Below are 14,545 nucleotides of genomic sequence, written 5' to 3' on the forward strand. Positions count from 1 at the left end.
TTTATAAGAGAATTATCAGTCTTATTATTATTAATATGATCAATCACAAGTCCATTTTCGATTAATCCGTTGAATACCTCAAATACCGCCCTATGAACATGGTACTTCTTCTTTCCGGCACCAAACATCAGATACCCCTGATTACTTACGGTACCAACCGGCTTCTTCAGTTTGCGGTTTCTAACAATGCCGTCGCGAGATGCCTCGCAATTGACGAGCACAGGATGCGGCTGAAATTCTTGGTCCATTTATATAATAATACTATTTGTCTAATTTATTATTTGGTTTAATTATGAATCTTTCAACGTAGTCTTGGGGGGTTTTGATGACGAAGTCAGCGGTGGGGTCAATGACGGCGTTTTTAATTCGCTTGTCATAATAGCGTTTTAACTCTCTGTATCGCTTTCCGACACAATTGATACACAACTGCGATTTTCCTCTTACACCGACGTGGCAAACCAAGCACGGGAGGGGGCCAAGAGAACCATTAGGAACGCTTTGTAAATGGTACCCGCAGAATTCACCTCTACATGATTTATTGCACGGGGTTGTCGACCCAATCATCAACCATTTGCAGTGATTCATTATACTATATTCTTTCATTTAAATACTTGTTTTAATTATATGGATGAGTTCGAGAGATTAGCAGCAATTAAGCCCTGGAAAAATATTAAGTTCAATCTCGATAGAGTCCTCAAGGACACACCAAAAGCGTTAATAAACGATAGAACCCTGTTGAGTAAAATACGCGATTGTATCGATGAATTCAAGCGTGATGGCGCATCTCATAGTTGGTCAACATTTCGAATTGATGGCGTTGTTGATGCTACCATGAACGACAACCGCGCAGCAACGATAATATCACAACTTGACGGTAAAAAGTATTTCTTCAGAGTAAAATTCATTGTCCGGGTGGAATCAGGTGATTGGATCATACGTGATAAATTTGAACCAGTTCTCAGCGACAAGAAAACAGTCATTGTTAGCCGCGACTCAAAGCCGGGGCTGTTAACCGGAATTGACAGACCATACTATGAACGAGCGTATCCTGAAACAGCAGTTGTTTATGGAATATACCCGTTAAATAAGAAACCTGATATCGGAAAACTGAAACCAATGAAACAGTCAACGGGGATAAATTGTGTAGCAGAACGAGTAATAGAGCATTTTACAAATGCGTGTAGAGGAAACAAATTGACTGATTTACGACGTAGCAAAATTAACCAGTGGGAACTAACCGTAAAAGAGCGTGGAGCAACCATCAGCGACATAGCGAGATTAGAAACGTCGTTGAGATTTCCAATAACCGTTACAACGATAACCGGTGAAGTATTATACGAATCAAAGTATAAATCAAATGGAGCCCCAATCAAAATTATTGATCATAACGAACACGCATGGACGTCCGCGATCACAATATTTCCACGGGATAGAACAGTAAAGTATATCCCGGGGGAATTCCTGGAAGAGAACGGGTTTCTCGCGAAGAGGAAACTATTTGATGCTATTGCTTGTTTGTGTAAAAACGACCCTGTATCAGTGTGGTTACTTCGCAGCGCTGATAGCTTTGATCAGTTTGTAAGACCAAACGGTGAATTATACCGCACTGAAGCGTTTCACAACAAGATGAAAAAAACCGCCATAGAATTTGAGGAGCATGATGAACAACTGCTAACAAATTGTTTTACGATTCCATCGGTTGCGGCTCATGTTGCAGCGAGGAAAAATGCGTGGGGTCCAACGCGCAAGGAATTTCTACCGGATGTACAATCCAGTTGTTTGGAATACTATCACGGTGGACTATGGAACACTGAATACAACCGCGACGCTATGATTTCCGTTGATATGGTTGCCTGTTATCCAGCGAGTTTTCTCGGGTATGGATCCGCCGCTGAGTATTTCAAACGATTTGGACACCCCAGACATGAAATGACTCGTGTTGCTATTAATGGACCACTGCCTGATTTTGATTTAACCGGATTCGCTCGCATAGTATCATTTGAGTTCGCGGGAGGACTTCATCGCTGTTGCTATATTTGGATCGGTAGACACATGGCTGAAAAGAAGTGGTTGCCAATAGCGCTGCTACGGTATATGATTGATTGTAAAATGCTAGTTTCGTTGATTGTCAGTGACGCGATTATATCATATCGGGCGCAGACTGAAGTCTGGTTACCAGAACCAGAGCGTCTAGATAGCATAATTGACGAATCCAGAAAACACATCGATGCCGACGAGGAATATATCGTCGAATGGTCCAGGAGGATATTCAACCAACGAAACCACGAGGCAAAAGATCTCGGTAGAAGAATAATCGGTAAGTTCACACAAGGTGGAAAAAACTGCGATTACAAACGATATTGCTCACGGCTGATTATAGATGACGCAGAATATGATTTCGTAATCAAGGACGCAGTGGCGAAAAATAGATACGTGAACTGCGAAACAGCTTTCTTGTCCAATGGAACAAAGTTGGGTACAGTTGTTACCTACAGCGATGGAGACAGCCCGGCATACCCGCATTTGAGGGCGTCTATGCTGGGTTATGCTTGCATAAATTTATTCTCGATGATAAATAGATTCCCCGACACCGCGGTTAGAGTAGCCGTTGATTCATTTTATATAGACGTAGCGTACAAGGAAAACGTAGCCGAGTTTACTGGTCCGGACGAGAGTTGGGGTACATGGAGAATTAAAAATGAAATACGACGCGATTATTCCCCGTCAGCAGATGTCACCGTTGAGAACAATTACCTACGCGGTGATAAATTATCGGAATGGTCTAATGCACCACCGTGTTCTGATCCAATTTGTAGACACAAGACGGTTTATTTAAGCGGCTGTGGCGGGTCAGGAAAGACGACTCGGGCAATTGAATTATTTCGAACGCGGGCAAGTATAATCGTGCTTACACCGACCCATAGACTAGCGCGAGAGATAAAACAACGAAATGTTGACGCCGTTACTTATCACAGCTTTTTTCGATACAGCGGCGGTGAGTGGACTCCTGATCGAATGGGTGAAAAATTTATTCCTGAAGTTATCATCTGGGACGAAATATGTACTGTTTCGTTAGATACTTTACAAATGTTTCTTGAGTGGTTACTGCGCGCGAATACAGCGGTGATCATGTGTGGCGACCATGGCCAACCACCACCATTTGTCGGCGAGGGTCCACATAATTGGCTGAGCGGGTTCGTGGACTATTATGAAGAAACCGATACTGATTACCGGGCACTTGATGAACAACTGCGCGGGGTTAAAAAATTAATCAGATTACAGCCGGATAGAATTCAATGTGAAATAATCCGCGAGGTGATTCCGGAAACGCCGTTAAATGAATTCTGGGAAACATGGAAACCAAACGATTTGATTGTAGCGAGTAGAAAGATAGTCAGAGACACACTTCAGCGGAAGTTGTTTACGTTGCATAAGGAAAAGTTTCCAATGCGTCCAGTGCCGTTATGTTATAGACCCGCGGACACACGGCGGCAGAACATTGAAGTTGAAATCCCGGCCCCGACAGCGTCAGGGACAAAAAAACAAATTCTCGTGCTGAATGATATCGTGCTCGTTGATATCAGCGTCGTCGAGGACGCGCTACGTGCTGATAAATCCCCGTGGACGCTAGGATACGCAACGACAATACATTCCTCGCAGGGACTAACCATCACGGACACAATTGTTTGGATGGTTGATAATCGCATCGAATGGTCGAATCTAGTCTATCTTGCGGTGTCCCGAGTACGGAGGATAAATCAGCTTCGAAGAATTGTTGTTGACGGAGTCGGTGACGGAGTCAGTGACGGAGTCACCATCGATGCAAGCGTCATTGATAGAAAACTCTCGGGTTACCGCCAACAGGATAAAAAAAAACAGCGGCGTTTTGATATTGATGCCGAATTAATAATTGCGTTACGACAACAACAGAATAATCACTGCGCGAGTTGTAATTGCGTAATGCGCTGGCGTTATTCGGATAAAGACGCTCGCCAATTTACCGTGGACAGGATCGATAACAGTCTCGGTCATGTCAAAAACAATGTGAGGTTGACCTGTCTTGAGTGCAATAGACGCAACGGCGCTAGTTAAGACCACGCGGGGGTAATTGAGTATCGTCAGGTATCACTTGTAGTTGCTCGCGTGTAAACCCCCGCTGAGGAGCAGTTGGATCCAGTCTATAGATCGGTGGTCTATTAGTTGATCGTGTTATCGTTGATATGTTATGTGTGGTAACACTCCAGATAGGATCAGTAGCTCTTTTTTTACCGCCTTCAAGCTCTCCTGGTTCATACAGATATCTAACAGTGACATCGCCGAGAATCGGCTTGGAAACGCTATCTATTTTTGATCTTCCGGGTATATACTTTTCTTTAATCGCGTCGCTGGGCTTCATGTTGATTGCTCGGGTAATCTCGTTATTTAACGCTGAAATTACGCCTGGCAACCTTTTGACCCATTCACGAGATCGTTTTTCTTGGATGAATTCCTTCGCGTATTGATATCCAAATAACCGTTCAGCAAGAGTCCGATTGAATCGTTCAACAATTGCCTGATCACGATGTAGCGCAGTATGACCTCGTCGTACCGCGACGCTATGATGTTTCAGCGTTGATAAAACAGCGCCGCGAAATTCACTACCAGGATCAACTTGTAATAGATTTGGCCAGCGCAGAGGACCTCTTCGATAAATTCTTTCAAACGCAGCGGCTACTTCAGTTGCTGACTTTGTTTTTAACGGCTCCGCTTGTTTGAATCGACTCGCAACATCAACTACGGTTAGCGCGTATTTGTAACCGTTGTCATGCGGCAGAAATAGTATATCAGCCTGATGAACTTCATTAGGTACGCTGACATCAAAGCGCGAGAAGTTGATTTGTTTAGGCGGTGGTAGATAAATTTGCCATATAGCCTGTTTGGATAACCAATTAGCCGCAGTGGCCTTTGTTACCTTTGCAGCGCTTGCAAGCTTACCAATTGCGGCCTTCCCCTTCCAGTATCCTCTCGGAGAATAATAGATGGATTCCATGTTGTTATTATAAACGCTAGCGTTTTCAATTACCAGCGCGAGAAGCTCCGCTTCCAATCATTAATTTACCTTTCATAGCCGATTTTACCAACCATGAGGCCAATTTTTCTTTGACGGATTTATCAGGAATAGCATTTAACGCGTGAATTAATTTTACGTCCGCGATATGACGCTGTTGCAGATCGCTACTTTTGTAAGCAACATCATGAGCATGACACGCCTTATCGATAGCATTTATTGGGTACTCACCGGGTTTGGGTTGATTTTGATCATCGAGTCTGATATCTAATCGTGTTCCGGGGCCACAGTAGCTATATCCTGGGAGGTGTTTTTCTCCTGGATACTTTGCCCACGGTGTTCCGGGGAGTTTTGATAACTTGGCTGCAATATCACCTCCTCGCTTTTTTTAAAACATCTCCGGGTTTAATAGAAATAAATCTAAATTTCTTTGTACCGCATTGTACACACTTGCCAGTAAGGGCCGATCTGTTATTTCTTGTTGTAGCGGTTGTCATATCATTTGTGCCAGTACGTACTCTACACTTCACACAATATAGATCCATAATTTATGTATAGAGACATGAATATAATTGATTTTTCGGCGACTAAAACAAGAGAACCAGTTAAGCATGTTGCAGCGTTACCAAACTCGATCCGGATGATTATCATCGGACCATCTGGATCCGGCAAGACGGAATTGTTACTCAATTTAATAATGAGATGGATGAAGTGGGATAAGTTGTATTTGGTTGCTCCTAGCGTAGATGATCAACGATGCTACGAGGTGTTGAAAGATTTCAACGAGAATGCATCAGCGATCGCTAAAAAAAATGTTATTGAGTTTATTACAGATATCAATGATGCACCAGGTATTGATGATATTGATGGCGACGTTAACAATCTAGTCGTGTACGATGATGTTATGTTAGACAATCAAAAAAACCCAGCTAGGATATTTTCCAGAGGCAGGCATAAAAACACTGACGTGATATATGTCACTCAACGATACACTCAGATTCCAAAAGTAATCAGAGACAACTGTAATATTCTTGCTGTATTCAACGGCGTTGATACACACACGCTACGAAATATTTGGCAGACATGGTGCGGCGGTGACATGGACTTTAATGTTTTTCGAAACTTTTTTAGTCATGCTCAGTCGACCCCACATGGATTCGTAACGATAAATTTACATGACCCTCGGACACGATATCGTATCGGACTTGACCAAATATTCGGTTAAATTGTAAGCAGCAGGGGGGGGCGATGACATCGACGCGGTCGTCGATGTGCTTACCGGACGCTGACGACGCTAGGATCGGCGCGCAGAAGGTGTTAATTAAACCAAATGACGTCCGGACGATTCCCTCGACGACGACGTCGTTTTTTTTTTACCAGGCGCTGACGACACCGGATCCGCTGAGTGCAGAAAGTACTAATTAAGCCAAATAACGTTTGGACAAAATGTCGGATTCGCCCCCCCTGCTGCTAAACCAGCTTCTGTCCAGGATTTGTATTGATAAATCATTTTAGGGGAGACAAAATTTAAAATACTCATTGATAGATACTCGTTAGGACTTTGCGGTTCTTCTTTCCATTTAGATACTGCCAAAATTACATCTCTCCAAAAACTGTTTTTAATGAACTTACTAAATTCTTCTAATTTCAAAGGTCAGCAATTTAGCTTTGGGGGTAAGCTGCTGAACAGACCAATTATTATATCAATAATGGATGAGTTACATAGATGGTTCACACGATGGCCCTGGGAAAGTTCAAGGATCTTGTTCTAACTGGACTGAACGAAACAAACAAAAACCTGTATAAATAAGCGGGCTTACTAAGGATTAATTGGTTCCTCGAGTTAGAACAGCTCTGTCGTTTCCTTACAGCGATTCCGTACCTCATTCCCTAAGTTGTAGCAGTATCAACACACTTATTGATGACACCCTTGTTAGAGAGTCCGAACTCCTTCTTCTCTCTCTCTCTCTCTCCATGGGCAAATACTTTTCTTAACTTATGAGTAATCCCTTCTCATAGCAAGAGATGAGAAGAAGGTTATGATCCAAAACCATATCATAACATTAGCGCTAAATGGAACATTAAATTTTGTCACAATGTTTTATTCTTTATCATATATTTCTCTTCTCTTATCCTTTATATTACATCTTATAGTGTCACAAACTAATTTGCTAAAACTATCCATATTTGTCATATGAACAATGGTTTAATAACTTTGCCAATATATAATAAATGACTTGTAGTGTCACCTGTCTTTAAGTCAATACAAATTGAAAGACAAGAATTACGTCACCTGGCTTTAATTCAATAAAACGTAAAAGAAAATAATTACGTACAAATGTTCCCTATAAATCAAAATCAATTTGCATGTACTGTTTCTTCAATACTTGAAAAACAATTTTCATTCAAACAATAGTTTTCCCTTTAGTGTTTATAAAATACTAACTAAACAACAAACAAAAACACAAATAAATCAGTGAAATTTGATTACTATTTTGGGAGCTTGTTTAGGGTTAAAAATGTTTCAAATGTTTTGGATACATTTTTCCTTTATTCTTCCACATAATCTACATTATATACAGTTATGTTATATTCTGAGCATTGAATAATCAAGTTAAAAGTGTAACTTAAGTATAAGAGCCTTTGATATCGCCATAAAATAAAACAAATGAGACTATTTTGTCGACGGGCTTTAACGGTTGCCCATTTGCAAAGCACAAGAAGATATAAATCTATCTAATTTGTTTATATTTCAGCAGGTTGAAAAGAAGTTCACAAATCTACTTGCTTTCGCCAGTTTATAAAGGACGACAGAAACTGCACCACTTGATAAGCCAAACTGTCGCTGTTGTATAGTTTGAATTGTTCTCCTTTTATTAAATAGTAACTATTAAAATTGAAACAATATATTTTGTCTAATTTTCTGAATATTTTCATGAACATGAGACAGAAAATAAATATATATGTTGTGTGTATCTACATAATCTGTTCTTTTCATTGAAAGATATATTCCGTGTTGAACATTATTAGCTAATTTATGAACTGATGCATGCGATTTATTTTCATATGTACATCTGCAATGTATATTTGGTTAGTATTTGTTCGTTTTTTTTTCTCCATCATTATAGCTTATGTATAACTGTATATTTTACTTGACCTTGTAAAAAATCAAGTTCACTGTGTACCTGACTAGGGTCATTGATTTCTTTATGTTTTATTTATTTTGATAAACAAGTAATGCACAGTTAATGTTTCTCTAGGAAACTATTAGAATCATTATCAATAAAGCGAAACATGTTTGTTTAGGTCTGGGTCTTCGCTATTGGAATGACACCATGAATAACGTGTTGTATCTAATATTTCCCTTGTTCATTATTATAATTTTAGTAACAGATTTGATCTGTTTACAATTTTCAATTTTCTTGAAATAAACTTTGGACCTATATCCTGGCTCTATATTTTTGTCTTAGTTTTTTATTCAATCTTGTTGACTTGAAAAATTATTCATTCTTGCTATAACACCAGAAGCGGAAACATTTGCATTGTTGTGTTCAGGTTTTTATTTGGGTGGAATTATTTATTCAAGTTATTATTCTTTGAAATTACAAAGTACTCAATTCTATTCTTTGGCCGAAACATTAATTTGGAATTATAATGAATTCAGAAACTGACATCTTGGATTATAATACTGCGATTAATTGGAAGCATATTAGCACATCACCACACTTCAGGCCATTTGTACTTTAGTACATTTAAGACTACAAGCACGTCATAATCTCCAGCGCTGGATATTCAAACACAACTGGAATTTAATTAGAACTGTATTCATTACGACTGATGATATAACGTTTTGGATTATTTGGGATTTTATTTTAAATTTTCACTTTGCGTTCTAGGGAAATATATTATTTGGTGAATTTTGAAACCTTGTTGGTTTTCCCTCTTTTCTGTTACTTAGTTTAAGAACGTAGAGTCGTAATGCATCTCCAATCAAGCCATATAAACTCAGCATAAAAACGTTTACACTGACATTAATAAGTTAGGTGTATTTATGTTGCCTATCCAAGAAGTAGTATGTTGCTTGACTAAACAGTTGCCTGAGTTTATTCCTAAGGGAACAAAAATTGTTCCGTAATTAATCCACAGTAATCATCATTTCCTTTTACCGTCCTGAACTGAAATGAGTTTCAAGATCAGTTTACATATCTTCTTTGTACAGTATAAAGACTCATTCTTGGTGACCAAATATAACATTTGTCCAGATCGAATTAGCGCCAAAATTAATAATTCCTGTACTTTTCGTTAACCATAATATCATACGTAACTGTATCTTACTTCTGACAGGCGTTCTTCTATTCCTATTCCGGGTTTGAACCTTTCATAATAGTAGACGATTTTGACTATGTAATGACAAATCTCAAATCAGGCGGATAAGCAAAAAAGGTACAATGAACAATGACCTTTCCGTATCTAAAAGTCAAGATTTCTTTTTGCATACAATAGACTATATCTCTTCTGTTCCAGTGTTTTGTACATTAGCAGTTCTTTAAGCGCATTCGTACTAGGTTGATGAGCCTCTCGTCTGACCTGCTGTACATATATACGCCATCAATGGACAAGTCGAAGGCGTAGGAGGGAGCAGGGAGAAGAAGATCCCGAAAGGGTTGGTACCAGCACTCAAAATTGTTTACAAATGAATGTGAAGTATCTTTGTTAAACTTCATATAGAAAGAAACAAGTAAAATACTACCAAATGCAATCAGGAATGTTTTTTCCGTTCCTGGGTATGCAATAAATATTCGTGCCTATTGCAAAGGCAATAAGTCATACTCCTAAGGCATTAGGTTTGGGGAGCCTATATATTCATCAAAACACTGCCAATATTAGCAAAATAATAGATGGATAATGCCTGATGCAAATTATTTAAATATTCAGTAACTAATCCTTGCAATATTAATCTTTCATTTAAATAATTGAGTGTCTTTGCTCTGTTTTCACTGAACTCATTAGTTTGTGTGTGTTGTTATTTTCTTTCTTTTTTTTTTTTCTTTTTTTTTGTGGGGGGGGTATTCTCCCATTATATAATAATGTCATGTTCTGTTTTTGGCGTCTCAATATAATCCAATAAGTTAAACAGATTATAATATTTTCTAAATCCTACACAATAGTTATGGATTCTGTCATTGTTTATAATGTTGCCGCCATTATTACTCAACTCCATGGTACTTGATGTTTATACTATTTCCAGTTTCAAATGCGAATGATATTAAACCTTCAAGAATAATACAAATCATTCTCCATTAATAACATTAAAATGATTCTTTGACATAATATGTGTTATTCTTTTACTAATAACATTAAAATGATTCTTTGAGATAATATGTGTTATTCTTTAATTAATAACATTAAAATGATTCTTTGAGATAATATGTGTTATTCTTTTATTAATTACATTAAAATGATTCTTTAAGATAATATGTGTTATTCTTTTATTAATAACATTAAAATGATTCTTTGAGATAATATGTGTTATTCTTTTATTAATAACATTAAAATGATTCTTTGAGATAATATGTGTTATTCTTTTATTAATAACATTAAAATGATTCTTTAAGATAATATGTGTTATTCTTTTATTAATAACATTAAAATGATTCTTTAAGATAATATGTGTTATTCTTTTATTAATAACATTAAAATGATTCTTTTGGATAATATGTGTTATTCTTTTATTAATAACATTAAAATGATTCTTTGAGATAATATGTGTTATTCTTTTATTAATAACATTAAAATGATTCTTTGAGATAATATGTGTTATTCTTTTATTAATAACATTAAAATGATTCTTTGAGATAATATGTGTTATTCTTTTATTAATAATATTAAAATGATTCTTTGAGATAATATGTGTTATTCTTTTATTAATTACATTAAAATGATTCTTTAAGATAATATGTGTTATTCTTTTATTAATTACATTAAAATGATTCTTTGGGATAATATGTGTTATTCTTTTATTAATAACATTAAAATGATTATTTAAGATAATATGTGTTATTCTTTTATTAATAACATTAAAATGATTCTTTAAGATAATATGTGTTATTCTTTTATTAATAACATTAAAATGATTCTTTGAGATAATATGTGTTATTCTTTTATTAATTACATTAAAATGATTCTTTTGGATAATATGTGTTATTCTTTTGTTAATAACATTAAAATGATTCTTTAAGATAATATGTGTTATTCTTTTATTAATTACATTAAAATGATTCTTTGGGATAATATGTGTTATTCTTTTATTAATAACATTAAAATGATTCTTTGAGATAATATGTGTTATTCTTTTATTAATAACATTAAAATGATTCTTTAAGATAATATGTGTTATTCTTTTATTTTATAACATTTAAACTGAGTTTCTTTGTCTTCAATATCTTGGTTATATTTATTGTGTAAGGAAGTATTTTTATTTGCTATTAATCTGATATAAAATTCAATGTCACTTTTAGACTCAACGTTCAAAGATATCAACACATTATGCATTTGACTAATACAATATTGTAAGATATTTAATGTGTGAAACATGTATTCATCAATACGTAATGGAAACTAGTCAAACCCAGAAATAATAGATACCGTTTGTGTTGTAATTTGAATACAAAATATACCTCCCACCCCCACCCCCCAAAAAGGGTAGTTTTCAATTTTATAGTCACTACGTCTAAGCTGCTAAAACTTCCTTGTGCAACACCGATATTGTTTATTAGTTGTTGATCGGTATGTCATAATCAGTAATCTAGAGTTCAACATTTTAATCCTATTCAGTGATTAGTTTTAGCGAAAGATAACAATTATAATGATATTGACGAATTCATCAAAAGTAATGCTAAACCTGCGTACAAAGGTAAGGATTGTAAAATATATGTGGTTATCTGAAGTAGAATTGGACCTTTAAATGTACGTATTAATAAAGGGTGTAAACAGAAGCTTTTAACAAAAATAAGCTCAGTACCACGTAAACCTGAATGCTCTAATTTTGTAAATGAATTCAGTAAGTGGGTTGAAACTGAAAGGGACAAACTCTAGTTAATTTAGAATGTGTAGATGACAATATGTTTTCTGACTGGCGCAAGAAACACAATTCAGTGTAGCTTTAAGACATACTATGCAGCAAAAGCATTATTTACAAAATGAAAAGAAGAAATAGAAACCCAAGAAATTATATTTTAAAAAATCAACTAGTATAACAGCCATGAAGAAAACTAGACATTTGAAAGCATAAACACCACCAAAAAGAATAACCTCACGCTCCAGGATCGAAAATGACAATTACGAGGTTATATTAACCTTCTTGTAGTTCTCAACTCAATATTAGATCGAATGAAAATTTGAAATATATTAAAAAAACATTTAAGTGACATAAAGAAAGATATCAGCAAGGAAACAGGTACAACTTAAATACATGAATTGCATGACATTTTACGAAACACTGCAAGAAAAAGAATACAGATATACATGTACCATAGAAAGAGAATAACTTCATCATTAGGAGAAAGGTTTAAATATCCATTCCAATGACAAATGTAATAATTGCTTTATTCCGTTGCTCTGTTCTTTTATTTTCCATTTTATCACTATAGTTTTTCAAATATTTCCTTCTTTTATTTCGTTTCTGATCATTTGAGGAAATATCATAGACTGATTAAATGCTTCTGAGTTTCGCTGTTTACTGCGTAAGTATTTAGTCTAAATTAAGTTCTAGTTCAAGACCATTTCTTGTGTTTTGTGTTGCCTGCATTGCTAGCTGTTTTTATTACCATATCACTAGATGACCAATATATTCCATCTAGACGGACGGCATAGTTTAGTCTAATATTGAAAATATATCATTGAACTCGTATGGTCTGTTATGTTTTCATCTCAATCATGCCTTTGTTCACCTAAAGTACTAAACGAAATTTTTCAAAGAAGATCTGTACAGCGTAATGAGCTGTAGACACATATTCAGTAATGGAGAAATTATTTGTTTTGTACCGGAACACCTTAAAGGCATACAGCATAAAACCTTATACTCTGATTTAGCCCAGATATTTCTTTTCCGAAGACGTCTTGCAGACAAAAGTTAATTCATCCATTTTATCATTTACCAACATTGTATTTATTTAGCCTAGATATTCCTTTTCAGTAGCTGTATTGTAGAGAAAAGTAAATTCATCCATTTTATCACCTGTCAGTATTGTATTTATTTAGCCTAGATATTCCTTTCCCACAGCTGTATCTTAGACGAATGTAAATCACTCCTTTTTGTATCACTCGTCCACGTGTTATTATTTAGATTAGATATTCCTTTCCCGTGGCTGTCTTGTAGACACATGTAGATTAATCCTATTTTTATCTCTTGTCCACGGTTTGTCTTTTAGCCTAGATATTCCTTTTCCTTAGCAGTCTTGTAAACAAAAGTAAATAAATTCTTTTTTATCACTTGTTCACATTTTATTTATTTTCTCAGCTGGCATGTGTCTCCAGTATTCAACTGTTCCACCACTGTAAGTATTGCAGGCTCTACAATACCTAATGATAGCCAATATCAATCAAGTATGTTTCTCCATTTATATACTGCAATCCTGATAATGGGGAATTAACCAACTGTTAATATCTTAATTAATTTTAGATCTGTATTATTGTTTGTTGGATGGATTAAAAACTTCATTACTAGATAATGACATTGAGCATTGAGACAACAGCTTGTCAGGGAGCAGATGAATGGTCTGTATAATCATTTTAACTAAACCCGCTATACGTTTATCAAATAAGTTTCAAATTAATATTCTGGGTACTTTTGTTGCCATCCATACAACCCAGTTTGGTTGAATTTGCTAAATTTGTATATTGCAATGTGCTAGCTATATCTTCATTAATCCATCGTTTTTAATTTCTAAGTATAATTTTCAAAATAGTAAATGGATAAAACGTCCAAGTTGTGTCGTCCTTGCAGTATATTTTTGTCTCTTTAAATATGTATGTATTGAATTTATTAAGTGGATCCCCAAACTGAGTTTTAGGTTAAGGATGGGGTTACTGATTTTTAGCCTTTTAATTCTGATGTATTTTGACTATTTAAATGTCAAACAATGTTCACACAACGTGAATTTTAAGTAGCACGGGAGGGGGGGGGGCAAATTACAAAGCTGCATTAATATTAACAAAGATCAACCTTATTTCGTGCATAATTTGCTTAACCAAAAATTGACAATAACAGGAATGTCCAGTAAAACAATGGAACAATAATACCCCCTAATGTGATTGGGAATTCGTATATCTATTATTACTGAATTAAGCACGAAAATAGTTTATTTAATGAAAAATGCGATGAGCGTTACTCCGACAATAAACTTAACTTTAATCTCCAGGTAAAAGGTTCAACAATAGTTCCAAATGAGCATCCAATATTAAAAATAATAGGTTCCATAAAATATCAGACTGAAACAA

At 35.7% G+C, this 14,545-nt stretch overlaps 1 protein-coding gene across 1 annotated transcript in view; it reads right to left on the bottom strand.

The window, feature by feature from the left end:
* The window catches only part of LOC149794090 (uncharacterized), a 36,447-nt gene that overhangs the window by 21,029 nt on the left and 873 nt on the right, over positions 1 to 14,545 (bottom strand). The gene's annotated exons all lie outside the window — the stretch shown is intronic.

The sequence above is a fragment of the Sinohyriopsis cumingii genome, chromosome 8 (genome assembly GCF_028554795.1).
Source record: "Sinohyriopsis cumingii isolate HCF-2022 chromosome 8, ASM2855479v2, whole genome shotgun sequence".
Classification (NCBI taxonomy): Eukaryota; Metazoa; Mollusca; class Bivalvia; order Unionida; family Unionidae; genus Sinohyriopsis; species Sinohyriopsis cumingii.